The 17,726-nt window shown below is 41.3% G+C and overlaps 1 protein-coding gene across 1 annotated transcript in view; it reads left to right on the forward strand.

Moving 5' to 3' along the window:
- The first annotated feature begins 7,154 nt into the window (after positions 1–7,154).
- The window catches only part of LOC120065502 (dystroglycan-like), an 86,006-nt gene continuing 75,434 nt past the window's right edge, over positions 7,155–17,726 (forward strand). The window contains exon 1 of the mRNA XM_039016556.1: positions 7,155–7,678. The gene's annotated coding sequence lies outside the window, so the exon portion shown is untranslated. The remainder of the gene's footprint in view (positions 7,679–17,726) is intronic.

Genomic DNA, 17,726 nt, shown 5'->3' on the forward strand with positions numbered 1-17,726 from the left:
TGGGCAGGCAGGCAGTTCAGACAGCGCTGGGAAGGCAGACAGTTCGGGCAGCGCTGAGCAGGCAAGCAGCGCAGGCGGCGTTGGGCAGACGGCCGACTCTGACCTGCTGAGGCGCACAGTAGGCCTGGTGCGTGGTGCCGGAACTGGAGGCACTGGGCTGGAGACACGCACCACAGGGAGAGTGCGTGGAGGAGGAACAGGGCTCTGGAAACGCACTGGAAGCCTGGTGCGTGGTGTCGGCACTGATGGTACTGGGCTGGGGTGGGAAGGTGGCGCCGGATATACCGGACCGTGAAGGAGGACACGCGCTCTTGAGCACCGAGCCTCCCCAACCTTACCAGGTTGAATGGTCCCCGTAGCCCTGCCAGTGCGACGAGGTGGAATAGCCCGCACTGGGCTATGCAGGCGAACCGGGGACACCACCTGTAAGGCTGGTGCCATGTACGCCGGCCCGAGGAGACGTACTGGAGGCCAGATACGTTGGGCCGGCTTCATGGCATCCGGCTCGATGCCCAACCTAGCCCTACCAGTGCGGCAAGGTGGAATAGCCCGCACTGGGCTAAGCACGCGTACTGGGGACACCGTGCGCTTTACCGCATAACACGGTGTCTGACCAGTACGACGCCCTCTCACTCCACGGTAAGCCCGGGGAGTTGGCTCAGGTATCCAACCCGGCTTCGCCACACTCCCCTTTAGCCCCCCCCCCAAGAAATTTTTGGGTGAGCCTCTCGGGCTTCCAGCCGCTCTGCCTTGCTTTTGCCTCATAAAACCTCCTCTCCGCTTTCGCTGCCTCCAGCTCCGCTTTGGGACGGCGATATTCCCCTGGCTGAGTCCAGGGTCCTTTGCCGTCCAGGATCTCCTCCCATGTCCATTCCTCTTCTCTCCATTGCTTTTGTTCTTGCCGTCCTTCTCCAATCCGCTTGGTCCTGGTTTGGTGGGTGTTTCTGTAACGGCTGTCAATGTCGTTCTCCTCCTCAGACGAGGAGGAGCATGGATCGGACCAAGATGCGGATTGGTAAGTATTCATGATTTAATGGCAAACCAACAAACACTACAAATTAACAAAACAACAAACGTGACTAACCTGACACAGTCCTGTGTGGCCCAAATGCTGACACAGGAACAAACACCCACAAAACACAAGTGAAACCCAGGCTGCCTTAGTATGATTCTCAATCAGGGACAACGATAGACACCTGTCTCTGATTGAGAATCATACCAGGCCGAACACAAAATCCCAACATAGAAATAGAAAACATAGACTGCCCACCCAAAACTCACGCCCTGACCAATAAACACATACAAAACAAGAGAAAACAGGTCAGGAACGTGACAATAGCCTTATTCTAAAATGTATGAAATCATTTTTTCCCCCCTGATCAATCCACACGCAATACCTCATAATGACATCACAATACCCCATAATGACATCACAATACCTCATAATGACAAAGCAAAAACAGGTTTTTAGACATTTTTGCAAATGTATTAAAAATAAAAAGCTGAAATATCACATTTACATAAGTATTCAGACCCTTTACTCAGTACTTTGTTGAAGCACATTTGGCAGCGATGACAGACTTGAGTCTTTTTGGGTACAAGATTGGCACACCTGAATTTGGAGAGTTTCACTGGAGATCCTCTCAAGCTCTGTCAGGTTGGATGGGGAGTGTTGCTGCACAGCTATCTTCAGGTCTCTCAATAGATGTTTGAATCGGGTTCAAGTCCTGGCTCTGGTTGAGACACTCAAGGACATACAGAGACTTGTCCCGAAGCCACTCCTGTGTTGTGTTGGCTGTGTGCTTAGGGTTGTTGTCCTGTTGGAAGGTGAACCTTTGCCACAGTCTGAGGTCATGCGCGCTTTGGAGCAGGTTTTCATCAAGGACTTCTCTGTACTTTGCTGTGTTCATCTTTCCCTCGATTCTGACTAGTCTCCTAGTACCTGCCGCTGAAAAACATCCCCACAGCATGATGCTGCCACCATCATTCTTCACCGTAGGGATGGTGACAGGTTTCCCCAAATGTGATGCTTGGCATTCTAGCCAAAGAGTTCAATTTTGGTTTCATCAGACCAGAGAATCTTGTTTCACATGGTTTGAGATTCTTTAGGTGCCTTTTGGCAAACTCCGAGCGGGCTGTCATGTACCTTTTACTGTGGAGTGGCTTCTGTCTGGCCACTCTACCATAAAGGCCTGATTGGTGGAGTGATGCAGAGATGGTTGTCCTTCTGTAAGATTCTCCCATCTCCACAGAGGAACTCTGGAGCTCCTTCAATGTTCAATGTTTTGGTACCCTTCCCCAGATCTGTGACTCAACACAATCCTATCTCGGAGCTCTATGGATAATTCCTTCAACCTCATGGCTTGGTTTTTGCTCTGACATGCACTGTCTGTTACATCTGCCCCTGCCACACCCTCTACTTCTCATCCTGTGTCTCCCTAACCTGCTGCCACTCCCCCAGTGCTCTCTCCCTCTCTCTCTGTGTGTGGGTGTATGTGATTGTGTGAGCGGAGACAGGTGTGCTGGAGACCGAGCAGATCCCCACCAGCTGCAATCTGTTCCATAATCAAGACCTCTAAAAATACTCAGCCCTGCCACTTCCACGCTGCCAGATTGTAATCTCTGCTCAGTCAGTCTACGTTTCAAGCCGTTTGTTCCTGTATAGAGCTTGCTATCCTGTTGTGCCTGTTTTCCCTAGCCTGACGCTGCTTTCCTCTCCACTACAGTTCCATCCGCTCTGCCTCTGGTCCCTATCCCCAGTCCCTCGTTTTGTCAGTCCTGCTTCTCTGCCCTGGACCCCTGCTCTACGGCTTCCTTGGATTCCGCTCCGGACCTGCTAACCCTGCTCTAGCAGGGGAACCTGTTTTCGCTTTGTCATTACGGGTAGATTGATGAGAAAAAATATTTATTTAATACATTTTTTAATAAGGCTGTAACATAACAAAATGTGGGAAAAGTAAAGGGGTCTGAAAACTTTCATTATGCACTGTACAGTCTTCTATCCAATAACTTTGCTGCCTGCCACTGTAATCTGTCAGCTTTCTATGCATATTGATGAACCATTAGCCACTGTGACCACTGTAGACCATGTGACTTCTGCCTACACATGGAATACCACATCACGTCATTCTGGGCACAGATTACTTCCCTTATAAGCACCTCCCTCCCTCGCTCTCCCTCTTTCGCTCGATCTCTATCTCTCCCTCTTTCTTTCTATCTCTCCCTCTTTCTCTCTATCTCTCCCTCTTTCTCTCTTTCTCTCCCTCGCTCTCTCTTTCTCTCTCTCTATCTCTCTCTCTCTCTCCGTCTCTTTCTCTACTCCCCTCCACCCGCTTTCTCCCCCTGCTCCCTCCATTCCCCCTCTCTCCCTGCTCCTCTCTGTGCTCCCAGTTCCCCACCTCCCTTCAGTGTTTTGTGTTCCATTTTTATGAGGTCATGATGAAATATTAATAAAGGGGGGACAGCATCTTAACTGAGATGTCATGAGGAGGCTATTTAACTACTGATTGGGTTAATAATGCTTTGTAGTGGAAAACACACTGTACATATATTTGTGACACATTATCATTTGTAGCAGAACACCTCAAACACAATAAGTTACATCAGGGGTAATGATCAGATATTAAATGTTGCCTTAATGTACACCATGTGGCTATAATCTGCTACACAAGAGATTTGGGACAATTAAGACAAATTATCAGATGTCCATGGCCTATTTCTGTCCTAATATACTGAACCTATAGCTTTGTCTGAGTATGTACATGTTATATAGTCATATAGTTAGAATTGATAACTTCACTACATGCTTAGAATAGCTTCCAACCAAGATGTCCTCATGTTTGTAACATTTCTTCCAATACAGTGTTATAAGCTCCCTTTTCCCTGTTGGGAATGACAGAATGGAAGACCTTTTCCCTGTTGGGAATGACAGAATGGAAGACCTTTTCCCTGTTGGGAATGACAGAATGGAAGACCTTTTCCCTGTTGGGAATGACAGAATGGAAGTCCTTTTCCCTATAGGGAATGACAGAATGGAAGACCTTTTCCCTATTGGGAATGACAGAATGGAAGTCCTTTTCCCTATTGGGAATGACAGAATGGAAGTCCTTTTCCCTATAGGGAATGACAGAATAGAAGACCTTTTCCCTGTTGGGAATGACAGAATATAAGTCCTTTTTCCTATTGGGAATGACAGAATGGAAGACCTTTTCCCTATTGGGAATGACAGAATGGAAGACCTTTTCCCTATTGGGAATGACAGAATGGAAGACCTTTTCCCTATTGGGAATGACAGAATATAAGTCCTTTTCCCTGTTGGGAATGACATAATGGAAGTCCTTTTCCTTATTGGCAATAACAGAATAAAATTCCTTTTCCATATAGGGAATGACAGAATAGAAGACCTTTTTCCTATTGGGAATGACAGAATAGAAGTCCTTTTCCTTATTGGGAATAACAGAATGGAAGACCTTTTCCCTATTGGGAATGACAGAATAGAAGACCTTTTCCCTGTTGGGAATGACAGAATGGAAGACCTTTTCCCTGTTGGGAATGACAGAATGGAAGACCTTTTCCCTGTTGGGAATGACAGAATGGAAGTCCTTTTCCCTATAGGGAATGACAGAATGGAAGACCTTTTCCCTATTGGGAATGACAGAATGGAAGTCCTTTTCCCTGTTGGGAATGACAGAATGGAAGTCCTTTTCCCTATAGGGAATGACAGAATAGAAGACCTTTTCCCTGTTGGGAATGACAGAATATAAGTCCTTTTTCCTATTGGGAATGACAGAATGGAAGACCTTTTCCCTATTGGGAATGACAGAATGGAAGACCTTTTCCCTATTGGGAATGACAGAATGGAAGACCTTTTCCCTATTGGGAATGACAGAATATAAGTCCTTTTCCCTGTTGGGAATGACATAATGGAAGTCCTTTTCCTTATTGGCAATAACAGAATAAAATTCCTTTTCCCTATAGGGAATGACAGAATAGAAGACCTTTTTCCTATTGGGAATGACAGAATAGAAGTCCTTTTCCTTATTGGGAATAACAGAATGGAAGACCTTTTCCCTATTGGGAATGACAGAATAGAAGACCTTTTCCCTGTTGGGAATGACAGAATAGAAGTCCTTTTCCTTATTGGGAATAACAGAAAGAAAAAGAAAAAATCCCTATTGGGAATGACAGAATGGAAGACCTTTTCCCTATTGGGAATGACAGAATAGAAGTCCTTCTCCCTATAGGGAATAACAGAATAGATGTCCTTTTCCCTATTGGGAATGACAGAATAGAAGTAATTTTCCAAATAGGGCACAACTTTTGACCAGAGCCATATGGGCCCTGGTCAAAAGTAGTGCACTACATAGGGAATATGGTGCTATTTGGGACACATTCATAGTTTTTCCCTTAATACCTGCAACTAAAAAATACCAAAAATAAGCAAATAGGATTTGAAGCCTGGCAAACTGGAATACTCTCTGGGAGTCTCCCTGGTCACTTGTCATTAGACACACTCTGATGGATTGCCCCCAACGTTCACAGTGTCACACTGAAAGACCTGCCATTCTTATTATTCTCTTGCTCTAGTTATTATACTATATTCTCTACATATCTCTTTCCCAGTCCCAGACAGTGCCTTTCATGTAAATTAACATTTAGTATAACCTCAGAAAATATCCCTATACCTAGATCACGGATGGGCAACTTCGATGGGGGTCGCAAAAAAAAACGAAATTCATCATGCGCAACCACAGTGGCTCATGGGTATTTAAAAATTGTTTTTTTAATGTGTTGGTCTACCGGCCTACAAAAGCGGGCATGCGGCCCGTCAGTTGCCCATCCCTGACCTAGATGATATGAACAGAAATGCCCCTGATTATATATGACCGATACTGTAACCAGAATGTTAAAATATACAGGCTCTATCTTCAATTACATTACATTATAATGTAATCTAGAATAAGAAAATGAATTACCACAGTGTATCACTATGGTATAGCACACCCAGTAGCCTATGTCAAACTACAGGCAGCACCCAGCTGTATGGTATGAACACTATGAAAATCTAGTTCAGAGAACATACCAAATTATTACAGATTGCATTGTATAACTTTGAACCACATACGGAGTTCTTGACACTCTCAAAGAAATCCCATTGGACACCAGAAAATATTCATTTTTATTGTGTAGTCCTCACATGTGCTAATCAATGTCCACTGACTACACATTAATAACACAGCTTAGCTAGCAAGAAACAAATCACAGCACCAAAACAAATCTACAGCAGATCAAATCTAAGTTTATTTGGTCGTGTACACAGATTTGCAGATGCTATGCCTGGTCTATTCAATTCTATTCCTATTCTACTCTATTTTGTTTTAGGCTATTCTAGGCTAATCATGTTCGTGTGTGGGTCACTGTGGTAGCTTTCTGGAATTATATGCATATTTCTCAATCATTATTTTTCCAATAGGCTACCTGTATATGGACAATTTCACCCAATATGTATTGAATTCAAAAAAATAAAAAATAAGTTGAGAATGTAAACATTATATTTTCGAGCGGGTGAAGTAATGGATGTTGAAATAAAAAACCAAACAATTGAAAGCAAAATGTATAGATTTGTAAACAAACAAATAAGACATCAAAAGAAAAACCTAAATAATTGTAAGCAAATCATTTTAAAGCGAAAGCAAAACTCTATGACAATCTATTCAATACGATTGGTTGCTGGGAAAGTTTAACCGAAAACGATTTTTGCATTTGTTTTCAAATATGTTTTTGTTGTAGAGTTTTGCTTTCGCTTTAAAATGATTTGCTTACAATTATTTAGGTTTTCTTTTGATATGTTATTTGTTTTTTACAATTCTATACATTTTGCTTTCAATTGTTTGGTTTTTGATTTCAACATCCATTACTTCACCCGCTCGAAAATATAATGTTTATATTCTCAACTTTATTATTCATGTTCACGATTTATTTTATTTTGAATTCAATACATATGGCGTGAAATTGACCCCATATACACTGAATTTGAGAAGGTTGGAAATAAATGAAGGGAGAATATGGGGGCGGAGTAATTCGAGGCGCTGCCTCCCTCCCTCCCTCTTCAGACCCGGGGACGAGAATTCATTCCTACAGGGCTCTCTTCTCAGACAGAGCTCAAAGACCTAGCTAGCAGACACTTTGTGTGCGCATCGGGGAGAGAGAGGGAGAGAGAGCAGGCTAAATGGGTGTAATTATACCTCTCTAGTTGATCCGGAAGGTTGTTTTTGCCACCTAGCTCGTCATGTGATTGCCCCTGGCTTCATATGCTTAGGTTTTTTTCTGTACACTTGATTCCCAGCCCAGCAGTAGCCTACATACCATCGCAGAGAAGCCAAGTAGGACTTGTAATCAAATACCAGTGGCGCGTTTTTTAGTAGGTTAGGGCTGTTGCGTTCCAAAAAGGTGGTGGACCCGACACAAGCTTCGTGTGGAGACTGTCACTTTAACTCTCGGTCTAACGAAAAAGGCAACAGCCGAACGCAAGTAGACCTGACACCTTTGTTTTTTTTGGTCGGAGACGTCCCGAGAAGGAGTGTCTCACTCCCAAACCGGTCTGTTCCCGTAGTGATCTTTTCAATCCCGCCACAAAGAAGAGGATTTCAAGGAATATAATATATGCGCAGATTAAAAGGTCAGTTCCCGATATAAGGGCTTTTATATTTTTTAAAATCTCTTCTCTTGTCTTCTATGTGACATTCGATTCTTGAATCTACTGATCGAGTCTGCCGTCTCTGTCAGTGAAAGTGTTCAATTTCAGGATAAGAAGAAATTCAAGGAGATGGAGAGAGTGATAATTATTCGCCTCCCCTCTGTGGATACAAATATGAGGGTACGGGCAACACACGACTGCGTTTGACATATATATATATACACACACACTCACACCAGTTAGCTCGCCAAACTAGCTAAGTTAGCTATGTGAATTCGGTGCATGGATAGGGCAAGTGTATCTGTGTAGCGAGCTACTTGGTGCCATTAGCTACAGAATGGCAAAGTTGCCAAAGTCATGGCCAGAGATCTGGCTAGCTATCCAACGTCGGCTGAGGTGGGTCCTCCGCGGCAGCGAGCTAATCATTCCTTCTGCCTGCTGCTTAGCTAGCTTCCATTTCAGACTTGTTTTGCCCCTTTGCAGCTGCTGGTGTTAGTCAAGTCGCTGCTGGTCGTTTCCTGGCTTTCAAACGGGACTAAAAACAGGTGCATTGCAAGTAGATATGTGGTGACTGTTCGACATGGTATTCGCTAGCTAATGACATTAATTGTCTTTCTTTATTTCATCCAATATCATGGGTTTCGTGCAGTGCTTGACTTGGGCAGGAGCTTACCGGAGCTTGAGTACTGGCACCTAAAATGTTCTACTGCTTGAGCTCCTGTTCCTCTTATAGAATATTAGCTCAAAAGTATTGTGGAGCTCCTGCACGTAAATATAAACAGTACCGGCAGGCACCCAAAATGAGGACCGGAACCTATTTTAGTCCCAAGTCAAGCACTGGTTTCATGGGTGAATTGGCTAGTTAATGTGTTAAAGCTATTGACATCACTTGCAAGGAATGTACAGAGAGATTTGCAAGATGAAGTTACTGAAGGGCTGGCTATGGCGATAACTGTTATGTCAACATTATCACATTGGTTTGCTACTTTTCAGGGCCTGTGATCTGAGGTGTTGTTGTTGTTTAATAGTTTATTAGATCACATTACAGTAACCATAAGTTCTCTAATGTTGGATTGGCTGGGTCTGTAGACTTATTGCTTATTTTATCTTCTACGTATAACATATAGATGGGTTTAGCTGAATAAAGCCTACTAGTTGATGTTACCCAATGTTGTTACACGGTGGCCTCTGACTTGCTGTAAACATGATTTATATTAGCTAGATCCAATTCCACATTATGACAGGCTAGTGGGAGCCAGTAGGTATTTCTTTCGTGTAGGTTTACAGCTGTTACATTGGCTTGCCTTTGCGTTACGGGAGAGCGAGACCCTTTTGAAACCACCCAATTTAGTAACATTGTATCAAAACATGGAGAATACATCGTATTATACGTTCATCACTGCTCTGGAACGTCATACCGCAATGTTACAATGTAGCGCAATTATCTCGCTGCGGCTTGGCTATACTGTTTGATTGACAGGAAAAAATAACACTGGTGTATCTAATTGATTCAATGGTAAAAGTCTGTTGTAATGTTACCGTGGGATGTGTTTTAATATTTTACTCACGTACCAGTTCTCCATGGAGACGTTTGAAACCTTCCAGTTGGGGGATATCTATATTCTTTCTATTGACCGAACGCAAAATGCTTTCTCTGTCTGAGGCTGAACGTACAGCAGGGAAACATTTATGGAGGCTATCAAATACACTTTTATTCTTTAAAAAAATAATATATATATATATAGTCTTGATAACCTCACCCTGTTGTAAGTGGATAGCCTATAATTAGTTTGTTTTTCGAGGTATTGGTGTGGGAGCCTAGGCTGCTATTTTTAGGTTCCTTCTCAGAAGTGTCCCTCCCCCCCAAGGTGCACTTAAACACTTAGGAAGAGCAATTGATTTGTGTTTTCACTGAATCCAATAGACACCCAGTAGATCAGTGTGTGTGTTTGTTTAGTGTTCTGATTCATTGGGGGAATCATTCACATTTTATCATAGCTATTTAGAAACTGTTTAAGTCCATCAACCTTGGCTGCTTGCCTGCTAGGAGTGGCATTGCATTCTGAAGCCGAAACTGTTTCTAATAATGAACAACAATGACCCATATCGAGAGACAAGAGGTTTATACAATTATGCCTCCGCGTGTCCTATTTTCAAAAATGTAATAAAAAAAAAAAAAGTGGTTTGTGGCTCTCTACTTTCGGTGGTTTCACTATTGGAACATATATATATATATATATATAAATGATTTGGCTTGGTCAATCATTTCTATGCCTTCACTATTTCATGAAGCAACAGTACGGTAGTTTTAACCTCAAAGCTGCTGCTCTGTAATTAAACAATCCTTAAGTGCTTGTAGTAGTAACATGGAATGCCTTCTGGAAACTGAAAACAATATATGCGACCCTAATGATGCCCTATTACCTATGTAGTGCACTACATAGGTAAAAAAAAAAGTGCTATCTAGAACCTAAAAGGCTTCTTTCGGCTGTCCCCATAGGAGAACCCTTTGAAGATCCCTTTTTGGTTCCAAGGAGAACTCTTTTGGGTTCTGTGTAAAACCCATTTCACAGAGGGTTCTACATGGAACCCAAAGGGATTGTACCTGGAACCAAAAAGGGTATGACGATAGTCGAAGAACCCCTTTTGAATATGATTTTTCTAGGTGTGTACCCTAGGGCCCATAGGGGGCTCTGGTCAAAAGTAGTGCACTACGTATGAGGGAATAGGGTGCCGTTTGGGATGCAGAATGTCTTGCTTGCACACAGCATAGACTAGTAATATAGTAGTACCTCCTCTCCTTGACCCTAATACATCATGTAGTAATATAGTAGTACCACCTCTCCATGACCCTATTACATCATGTAGTAATATAGTAGTACCTCCTCTCCATGACCCTAATACATCATGTAGTAATATAGTAGTACCTCCTCTCCATGACCCTAATACATCATGTAGTAATATAGTAGTACCACCTCTCCATGACCCTAATACATCATGTAGTAATATAGTAGTACCTCCTCTCCATGACCCTAATACATCATGTAGTAATATAGTAGTACCACCTCTCCATGACCCTAATACATCATGTAGTAATATAGTAGTACCTCCTCTCCATGACCCTAATACATCATGTAGTAATATAGTAGTACCACCTCTCCATGACCCTAATACATCATGTAGTAATATAGTAGTACCTCCTCTCCATGACCCTAATACATCATGTAGTAATATAGTAGTACCTCCTCTCCATGACCCTAATACGTAATGTAGTAATATAGTAGTACCGCCTCTCCATGACCCTAATACATCATGTAGTAATATAGTAGTACCTCCTCTCCATGACCCTAATACATCATGTAGTAATATAGTAGTACCACCTCTCCATGACCCTAATACATCATGTAGTAATATAGTAGTACCTCCTCTCCATGACCCTAATACATCATGTAGTAATATAGTAGTACCTCCTCTCCATGACCCTAATACATCATGTAGTAATATAGTAGTACCTCCTCTCCATGACCCTAATACATCATGTAGTAATATAGTAGTACCTCCTCTCCATGACCCTAATACATCATGTAGTAATATAGTAGTACCTCCTCTCCATGACCCTAATACATCATGTAGTAATATAGTAGTACCACCTCTCCATGACCCTAATACATCATGTATAGTAGTACCTCCTCTCCATGACCCTATTACATCATGTAGTAATATAGTAGTACCTCCTCTCCATGACCCTAATACATCATGTAGTAATATAGTAGTACCCCCTCTCCATGACCCTAATACATCATGTAGTAATATAGTAGTACCACCTCTCCATGACCCTAATACATCATGTATAGTAGTACCTCCTCTCCATGACCCTAATACATCATGTAGTAATATAGTAGTACCTCCTCTCCATGACCCTAATACATCATGTATAGTAGTACCTCCTCTCCATGACCCTATTACATCATGTAGTAATATAGTAGTACCTCCTCTCCATGACCCTAATACATCATGTAGTAATATAGTAGTACCCCCTCTCCATGACCCTAATACATCATGTAGTAATATAGTAGTACCACCTCTCCATGACCCTAATACATCATGTATAGTAGTACCTCCTCTCCATGACCCTAATACATCATGTAGTAATATAGTAGTACCTCCTCTCCATGACCCTAATACATCATGTATAGTAGTACCTCCTCTCCATGACCCTATTACATCATGTAGTAATATAGTAGTACCTCCTCTCCATGACCCTAATACATCATGTAGTAATATAGTAGTACCTCCTCTCCATGACCCTAATACATCATGTAGTAATATAGTAGTACCACTTCTCCTTGACCCTAATACATCATGTAGTAATATAGTAGTACCTCCTCTCCATGACCCTAATACATCATGTAGTAATATAGTAGTACCTCCTCTCCATGACCCTAATACATCATGTAGTAATATAGTAGTACCACCTCTCCATGACCCTAATACATCATGTAGTAATTAGAGGTCGACCGATTATGATTTTTCAACGCCGATACCGATTATTGGAGGACCAAAAAAGCAGATACCGATTAATCGGCCGATTTTTATTTATTTATTTGTAATAATGACAATTACAACAATACTGAATGAACACTTATTTTAATTTAATATAATACATCAATAAAACCAATTTAGCCTCAAATAAATAATGAAACAAGTTCAATTTGGTTTAAATAATGCAAAAACAAAGTGTTGGAGAAGAAAGTAAAAGTGCAATATGTGCCATGTAAAAAAGCTAACGTTTAAGTTCCTTGCTCAGAACATGAGAACATATGAAAGCTGGTGGTTCCTTTTAACATGAATTCAATATTCCAAGGTAAGAGGTTTTAGGTTGTAGTTAATATAGTATTTATAGGACTATTTCTCTCTATACCATTTGTATTCCATATACATTTGACTATTGGATGTTCTTATAGGCACTTTAGTATTGCCAGTGTAACAGTATAGCTTCCGTCCCTCTCCTCGCCCCTACCTGGGCTCGAACGAGGAACATATCGACAACAGCCACCATCGAAGCAGCGTTACCCATGCAGAGCAAGGGGAATAACTACTCCAAGTCTCAGAGCGAGTGACGTTTGAAATGCTATTAGCGCGCACCCCGCTAACTAGCTAGCCATTTCACATCGGTTACACCAGCCTAATCTCGGGAGTTGATAGGCTTGAAGTCATAAACAGCGCAATGCTTGAAGCACAGTGAAGAGCTGCTGGGAAACGCACGAAAGTGCTGTATGAATGACTGCTTACGAGCCTGCTGCTACCTACCAGCGCTCAGTCAGACTGCTCTATCAAATATCAAATCATAGACTTAATTATAACATAATAACACACAGAAATACGAGCCTGGTCATTAATATGGTCGAATCTGGAAACTATCATTTCGAAAACAAAACGTTTAATATTATCGCATATACCCTGACTCTGCGTGCAATGAACGCAAGAGAAGTGACACAATTTCACCTGGTTAATATTGCCTGCTAACCTGGATTTCTTTAAATATGCAGGTTTAAAAATATATACTTCTGTGTATTGATTTTAAGAAAAGCATTGATGTTTGTGGTTAGGCACACGTTGGAGCAACGACAGTCCATTTTCCGCGAATGCGCACTGCATCGATTATATGCAACGCAGGACACGCTAGATAAACTAGTAATATCATCAACCATGTGTAGTTAACTAGTGATTATGATTGATTGATTGATTGTTTTTTATAAGATAAGTTTAATGCTAGCTAGCAACTTACCTTGGCTTCTTACTGCATTTGCGTAACAGGCAGGCTCCTCGTGGAGTGCAATGAGAGGCAGGTGGTTAGAGCGTTGGACTAGTTAACTGTAAGGTTGCAAGATTGAATCCCCCGAGCTGACAAGGTAAAAATCTGTCATTCTGCCCCTGAACGAGGCAGTTAACCCACCGTTCCTAGGCCGTCATTGAAAATAAAAATGTGTTCTTAACTGACTAGTTAAATAAAGGTGTATAAAAAATCCGGCCAAAACTGTGTCCAAAAATACCGATTTCCGATTGTTATGAAAACTTGAAATCGGCCCTAATTAATCGGCCATTCCGATTAATCAGTCGACCTCTAGTAGTAATATAGTAGTACCACCTCTCCATGACCCTAATACATCATGTAGTAATATAGTAGTACCTCCTCTCCATGACCCTAATACATCATGTAGTAATATAGTAGTACCTCCTCTCCATGACCCTAATACATCATGTATAGTAGTACCACTTCTCCATGACCCTAATACATCATGTATAGTAGTACCACTTCTCCATGACCCTAATACATCATGTAGTAATATAGTAGTACCTCCTCTCCATGACCCTAATACATCATGTATTAATATAGTAGTACCACCTCTCCATGACCCTAATACATCATGTAGTAATATAGTAGTACCTCCTCTCCATGACCCTAATACATCATGTAGTAATATAGTAGTACCTCATCTCCATGACCCTAATACATCATGTATTAATATAGTAGTACCTCCTCTCCATGACCCTAATACATCATGTAGTAATATAGTAGTACCACCTCTCCATGACCCTAATACATCATGTAGTAATATAGTAGTACCTCCTCTCCATGACCCTAATACATCATGTAGTAATATAGTAGTACCTCCTCCCCATGACCATAATACATCATGTAGTAATATAGTAGTACCACCTGTCCATGACCCTAATACATCATGTAGTAATATAGTAGTACCACCTGTCCATGACCCTAATACATCATGTAGTAATATAGTAGTACCACCTCTCCATGACCCTAATACATCATGTAGTAATATAGTAGTACCACCTCTCCATGACCCTATTACATCATGTAGTAATATAGTAGTACCTCCTCTCCATGACCCTAATACATCATGTAGTAATATAGTAGTACCACCTCTCCATGACCCTAATACATCATGTAGTAATATAGTAGTACCACCTCTCCATGACCCTAATACATCATGTAGTAATATAGTAGTACCACCTCTCCATGACCCTAATACATCATGTAGTAATATAGTAGTACCTCCTCTCCATGACCCTAATACATCATGTAGTAATATAGTAGTACCTCCTCTCCATAACCCTAATACATCATGTATAGTAGTACCTCCTCTCCATGACCCTAATACGTAATGTAGTAATATAGTAGTACCGCCTCTCCATGACCCTAATACATCATGTAGTAATATAGTAGTACCTCCTCTCCATGACCCTAATACATCATGTAGTAATATAGTAGTACCTCCTCTCCATGACCCTAATACATCATGTAGTAATATAGTAGTACCTCCTCTCCATGACCCTAATACATCATGTATAGTAGTACCTCCTCTCCATGACCCTAATACATCATGTAGTAATATAGTAGTACCTCCTCTCCATGACCCTAATACATCATGTAGTAATATAGTAGTACCACCTCTCCATGACCCTAATACATCATGTATAGTAGTACCTCCTCTCCATGACCCTATTACATCATGTAGTAATATAGTAGTACCTCCTCTCCATGACCCTAATACATCATGTAGTAATATAGTAGTACCCCCTCTCCATGACCCTAATACATCATGTAGTAATATAGTAGTACCACCTCTCCATGACCCTAATACATCATGTATAGTAGTACCTCCTCTCCATGACCCTAATACATCATGTAGTAATATAGTAGTACCTCCTCTCCATGACCCTAATACATCATGTATAGTAGTACCTCCTCTCCATGACCCTATTACATCATGTAGTAATATAGTAGTACCACCTCTCCATGACCCTAATACATCATGTAGTAATATAGTAGTACCACCTCTCCATGACCCTAATACATCATGTAGTAATATAGTAGTACCTCCTCTCCATGACCCTAATACATCATGTAGTAATATAGTAGTACCACTTCTCCATGACCCTATTACATCATGTAGTAATATAGTAGTACCTCCTCTCCATGACCCTAATACATCATGTAGTAATATAGTAGTACCCCCTCTCCATGACCCTAATACATCATGTAGTAATATAGTAGTACCACCTCTCCATGACCCTAATACATCATGTAGTAATTAGAGGTCGACCGATTATGATTTTTCAACGCCGATACCGATTATTGGAGGACCAAAAAAGCCGATACCGATTAATCGGCCGATTTTTATTTATTTATTTGTAATAATGACAATTACAACAATACTGAATGAACACTTATTTTAATTTAATATAATACATCAATAAAACCAATTTAGCCTCAAATAAATAATGAAACAAGTTCAATTTGGTTTAAATAATGCAAAAACAAAGTGTTGGAGAAGAAAGTAAAAGTGCAATATGTGCCATGTAAAAAAGCTAACGTTTAAGTTCCTTGCTCAGAACATGAGAACATATGAAAGCTGGTGGTTCCTTTTAACATGAATTCAATATTCCAAGGTAAGAGGTTTTAGGTTGTAGTTAATATAGTATTTATAGGACTATTTCTCTCTATACCATTTGTATTCCATATACATTTGACTATTGGATGTTCTTATAGGCACTTTAGTATTGCCAGTGTAACAGTATAGCTTCCGTCCCTCTCCTCGCCCCTACCTGGGCTCGAACGAGGAACATATCGACAACAGCCACCATCGAAGCAGCTTTACCCATGCAGAGCAAGGGGAATAACTACTCCAAGTCTCAGAGCGAGTGACGTTTGAAATGCTATTAGCGCGCACCCCGCTAACTAGCTAGCCATTTCACATCGGTTACACCAGCCTAATCTCGGGAGTTGATAGGCTTGAAGTCATAAACAGCGCAATGCTTGAAGCACAGTGAAGAGCTGCTGGGAAACGCACGAAAGTGCTGTATGAATGACTGCTTACGAGCCTGCTGCTACCTACCAGCGCTCAGTCAGACTGCTCTATCAAATATCAAATCATAGACTTAATTATAACATAATAACACACAGAAATACGAGCCTGGTCATTAATATGGTCGAATCTGGAAACTATCATTTCGAAAACAAAACGTTTAATATTATCGCATATACCCTGACTCTGCGTGCAATGAACGCAAGAGAAGTGACACAATTTCACCTGGTTAATATTGCCTGCTAACCTGGATTTCTTTAAATATGCAGGTTTAAAAATATATACTTCTGTGTATTGATTTTAAGAAAAGCATTGATGTTTGTGGTTAGGCACACGTTGGAGCAACGACAGTCCATTTTCCGCGAATGCGCACCGCATCGATTATATGCAACGCAGGACACGCTAGATAAACTAGTAATATCATCAACCATGTGTAGTTAACTAGTGATTATGATTGATTGATTGATTGTTTTTTATAAGATAAGTTTAATGCTAGCTAGCAACTTACCTTGGCTTCTTACTGCATTTGCGTAACAGGCAGGCTCCTCGTGGAGTGCAATGAGAGGCAGGTGGTTAGAGCGTTGGACTAGTTAACTGTAAGGTTGCAAGATTGAATCCCCCGAGCTGACAAGGTAAAAATCTGTCATTCTGCCCCTGAACGAGGCAGTTAACCCACCGTTCCTAGGCCGTCATTGAAAATAAAAATGTGTTCTTAACTGACTAGTTAAATAAAGGTGTATAAAAAATCCGGCCAAAACTGTGTCCAAAAATACCGATTTCCGATTGTTATGAAAACTTGAAATCGGCCCTAATTAATCGGCCATTCCGATTAATCAGTCGACCTCTAGTAGTAATATAGTAGTACCACCTCTCCATGACCCTAATACATCATGAAGGTGTTTATCATTATAATGGTGTGAACATGACAGAGTTCTTCCATAGACCCTTGGGTTCAGTGCTGATTCATAATTGTAGTGCTCTCAGGTGAATCTTGTCACATGATAAGGGGTTTCAACTATCTCTGTTTGTGTACGTGTGTGTACGTGTGTGTACGTGTGTGTACGTGTGTGTCTGTGTGTTTGTGTGTGTCATGGGGTAACAATGAATACACATACACACACTACAGACACTCAGGACCC

This window comes from Salvelinus namaycush, chromosome 20 (genome assembly GCF_016432855.1).
Source record: "Salvelinus namaycush isolate Seneca chromosome 20, SaNama_1.0, whole genome shotgun sequence".
NCBI classification, from domain to species: domain Eukaryota; kingdom Metazoa; phylum Chordata; class Actinopteri; order Salmoniformes; family Salmonidae; genus Salvelinus; species Salvelinus namaycush.